Source organism: Frankliniella occidentalis, unplaced genomic scaffold (genome assembly GCF_000697945.3).
Source record: "Frankliniella occidentalis isolate FOCC.00 unplaced genomic scaffold, Focc_3.1 Scaffold3045, whole genome shotgun sequence".
NCBI classification, from domain to species: Eukaryota; Metazoa; Arthropoda; class Insecta; order Thysanoptera; family Thripidae; genus Frankliniella; species Frankliniella occidentalis.
In genome coordinates this window covers 3,509-8,326 of record NW_026270113.1, presented here as the reverse complement: position 1 = coordinate 8,326, position 4,818 = coordinate 3,509, and positions in this window count along the sequence as shown.

Below are 4,818 nucleotides of genomic sequence, written 5' to 3'. Positions count from 1 at the left end.
ACCCACCCCACACACTCACACAAGTAAAGACGACATGGCTCCTGGATTGGAGTCCTTCCTAGTGCCACCGCCGCACACACACACATACGTGTAACCCAGCAGTCCGCTCCAAGGTCCCGCCACACCCCGCCACGCCACGCGCGCACCTTAGTTCCCGCTCATCTTGGCCCCGGACCCTTACACTGTGGCTCCTTCCCAGCGTGAGGCCTTACCTCTCTTGTCCACCCACCCCCTGCTGCTGGCGCTGTGGCCGTCGCCATCATCTTTCGCTCTCCGTTCGCATCCGGCGTCCAGTCTGTGCGACCAAAGAGCTCGGTCGGTCTAGAACACATGAAAATGGAAACGCAAAGAAAGGCGTCGTGATCAAGTCACGGAATTATTGTGACTCACTCCTGATCCTGATCCCGCTGCTGCTCACAAGACACCGGATGCTGCTACACTTTGATTAGCCTGGCCTTGATGATCCCCTGGCGGCTTGTGTGCTTGAGCGCTGCGCCGCCGCCATAAAGACCGCACGCGCCGGACGGAGCTGGGCGTGGCGGGGCGGGGCGGGGCTGCGGGGGTGTCCAGGCAGGCACGTGGAGAGGCCCTGCTCTCCCCCGTCCAGCATAGCCCTGCTGCTGCACGGCCACAAGAGCCTCCTATCCTCCTCCACTCCGCTCCACTGCACCCCCGCTCATCGTGATCGGCAGGATTACCGAGAATCGCTCCTCCTCCTTCCCTTCCCTCCCTTCGCATGCTCGTGTGTGCAAACCTGCGTGTCGTGTTGGTGCAGCGGCCGACCGAATGCGCGCGCTGTGTGTTTGTCTGCGCGCGAGTGTGTGATTGTGTGTGTGTGGGCGCAGAATAGAGTCGTCCTGCTCCCCGGCGCCAGGCGCTCCCGGGGCCGGGCTGTGCGGGGGTAAGGCGGGCGGGGAGGCGCGCCGGCCCGGGGGCCAGCGACCCCCACGGCCGCGATGGGATGGGGTCCCCGTGTTTATGGTTGCGCCCTAGCTCCGCGAGTCTGCACTTTTTGCGGGCCTCACCCCCCTCTCCTCCCTTTCCACCACCCCCTCCTGTCCTTCGCGCTCGATCGAGGAATAACATCCCCCCTCTCCCCTCCTCTCTCAACCTCCAACGACGCATCGTCACATGTATATGCGCGCGCGGTTTGAGTGGAACAGTCGTCGCGGCGCGGCGCGTCCTGTCTCGCGATGCCAGCAGCAACGTCACTTCGACACAAACGCGATGGCGTCCTTCTTCTGCCCTTCTTGTGTTGCTGTGTTCGTTGGACGCTGGGGCTTTGTAACATCAAAGAGCGCGGTTGAAAGTAACGGCGCTACAATAATGTTGCTGTTGTTGGAATGGATTTGAAAAATGCGCGGGGGAATGCAATTAAAGTGTTTGTGCCATGCCGACTCCACTTTGCTGTTTGCGCTCTCCGGCCTTCCTTGGCGTTCGGCGCCACCCTGTCCCCGCGGCTTGGGGAGACAGACGGATGGGGGATGAGTGGCGGTTGTGCCAGGCCGCCGGGGAAGCGCGAGATTTAAACGCTTCCGCTCCAGCCGCCGTGTCCGAAACTAACCGGGTAGGGTTGGTGCAGGCAGAAGGGTGCACGGCAGACGACCTTTCTAATCAGGGGTGGCAGGATCTGATTAGGCTCCGGGGGAGGGGTAGCGGGGGGTGGGTGTCTGGGCCAGGGGAGGGCGAGCGGGGGAGCGGTACGAGTAGCCGAGCAAATAAAACCGTCTGTTGACGAGCGTGCCGCCCGTGCCGCTCCGTCCAGTGGTGCGAGCTCACATGCCGTACCGATACGGCCAGGCAGGCCAAAGCCTTTCGCCAGGGGTCACTTACGACTTCTCCCACGAGCGTCCCCCCTCCCTCCCCCCGGAGAGCGGGGCGATCGCAGTCCCGACTCTCTCCCTCTACCGCTCCCCGCCTGTCCATCTGTCAACAGCCCGGCCAAAGTTATCTGCTGAGCCGGCAACGGCCGGCAAGGAAAAGCGAGGCATGCCGACAAGTCAAACACCGCATTTCAAAGCCGAGCCCGCGGAACGTCTCGAGACGACTTCCTCAAATCTTACCCCCCAATCAAACCGACGACTGCGAAATGGTGCAGATTGGGGGATATTTTCTTTCATTCTCTGTTCGACCGTCTCTCTTTTTTTCGGAAACCCAAGAAGCTACATTGACTGTGCCCCACCCCATCTCTCTCTCTCGCACTCAGTCACTCACTCACTCAGCGTCGCAGGCCACTCCACCCAGGGTCAGGGCGAGAGAACTCTGCCCCTCTGCGAAAGGCGCTGTTTGTTTTTGCGGTACTGCTTCCGACCTCCAGGGGATCTTTCTGGATGTGAATTCTGCTCCCCTCTCGTCTCTCTTCTTATCTTTTGCTTTTTTCTGCCGCTACCCCCGCCGCCCTTCTTGCCCTTTGCTCACCTCGCCAGCGATCGAGTCCTGTTGTGTGTGCCGCGCGCTTTGGTGTGCAAAACAGCCTCAATAAAGACACCGCCAGGACCCAACCCACACCGCGCGCCCCGCCGGGCGGCCCCACCCACCACCTTCTCCTCGCCCCCGCCGCCACCCCTCCGTCTCCTACCGCAGGCGGGCGGACGGGCTCCAAGGCGCTCTGCATTGAAGCGAACTAGAGCGGAAAGTGACAATTTCCATGCGTTAGGCTCGGTATAGATAGAACGCGGCGACGGCGTCGACGCCTGAGCGCTAATTCGAGTCCCCTTTGCTTTACTTTCTCATTCTGTTCCACCAAAGTACAGTTTCATCATCCTCTTACCGAAATGCTTCGAAATGTTGTTTGATCGCAAGCGAGCGAGCGCCAGCAGCAGAGTGTACACGTGAAAAGGCGCTGGTGGGCGTTCAAACAAAAAGACGTGCGCGCCTGACATCTGAACCCGGTCGTCGCCAACAAACAGCCCGGCAGCCCAGGTGCCCCGCCGCGCCGCGCCGATGTGGGCGAGGCCGGCCGGAGAGAATCTGTTGCCCGCTGCGCCGTTTGTTGTTCGAGAGCAAACATTTATGAAGTCTCGGGGACCGGTGGCGGCGGCAGGAGCGCGTGTGTGTGTGTGTGTTGGGGGCGGGGCCCGACCTGAAGGATAGGTCAGAGGGGCTCGACGACGTGGGCGCGCTCCAGGCCGCCGCGGAACGAGGTGCAGCCAAGAGTGGCGGCAAGATATCGCCGCGGAGGGCCATGAAGAGCGGCGTGAAGGCCGTCTTCGTGGCCGCCGTGCGTAAGTGCCGGGCGCGTTTGGTGGACGGCCCACGGCCCTTGCTCCTCAACAGCTGCGCGTCCACACACTCGCCCTCCTCCTCCCTCTCCCCTCCTCGGCGCTCCTCCACCCACGACGACCACCCCGCCGCGCCACCGCTCTTTCCTTATCTATCTTCCCCTCGACGACGAACGGGCTGCCATTGGCCTGGTTATGGCCGCCCGAGCACAAGGGGGAGAGAACGACGATGACGACAGCCGAATGTCGCCGCGCGCGCTGCTGGTGTGGGGGACCTCCGCTCTGCGGCCGCCTGGGAGGTAGGCCGTCCCGTCTGCCCGCGGTGCGCTCGGGACGCGCCGGTGGCCTACCCTCGACTTCGCAGGCGCCCTCCGCCCTCCCTATTTCGCCCACTCATGCCACTCTCTCTATCTAGATTCCTCTCGTGTAAGTGGGTTAACATGATGTAGCAGATTCTTCTTGTACATGAAAAATATGTACTTACAAAACGCTTCGACATGAACTTTTTTTTTACGTTTTTTTTTTAACGAAAGAGTAAAGGCGGGCCTGGGGCGATAGGGTGCGGGCGTTTCATGATGCGAGAAAAATAATAAATAAAAGGGCTGGTCAATGTAGTGGAGTGGCGCCAACATTGTACGACCCGTCGTAAAACGATCATACTGCCCCTCAAGGCGTTGCGCAGCGGGGTGGGGCATCCGGACCCAACGCCTTGGCGGCACGTGTTCTAAAGCGCGAGTGGACACCAGGGCTGGGGGGGAAAAATAAAGAGATCCACATAAAAAAAAAATACTGTGGATGGTTATATAGGACCCGGCGGCAGCCTTTTTTTTCTGCCCCATAAAATCGGAATCCCCATCCGCCACTTACTTTAAGACTGTCAAGACGCCTCTCCCTTCGCGCGCCAAATCCATCGCGACGAGGCGGTCTTACCGCCTGAGGAAAGCAGAAATCCGCCTCTTAGAGCAAGACGAGGTGGGGGGGGGGGAGGGGGTTGCATTATACAGACCGACAAAAGCCGTCGCCGAACCAATCGCGGCGTCGTGAAAGGGAATATCGACTCTGTCATACAGGAATATGCAATGTCTAGCTAGGCTTCTTTTTCCTCCTCCCTCCTTTCCTCGTTGTCCGGAATCTGCAAGGATATCGAGGCGCGTCGTCGTCGCTAGGAGTGGGGCATGGGGGAGTGATTATTGCCTTCCGAATCAAAGAGACTCCTCTGCGCATTCCCCTTTCCCATCCTTTTCCTCTTGTGCTCCTCATCCCTCCCCCTTCCTCTCACTCGCTCACTCTCCCCCTCTTTCTCATACCCGCGCTGCTTTGGCGTTTCCGTCAACGGGGTGCGCGCGCGCGCGAAAGTCGCGGGAAGAGGATCGCTCTGCCAGCCAGCAAATACCAGCCGGTGATTGCACGCCCGCAGCGCAACCCCACCGCAGCGCCGCGGCAGCAGCGGCCAGAACCAATCACAGTGATTATCCGATCTAGATCCGGCGCGCCAGAGAACCGCGCGCTCCGCTGGCAGGTGAATGCAACTACCGATGCGTGTGCTCGCCAGCTGACGCAGACATCTTTGGCGTTAAAACGGCAATCTACTTTAAAA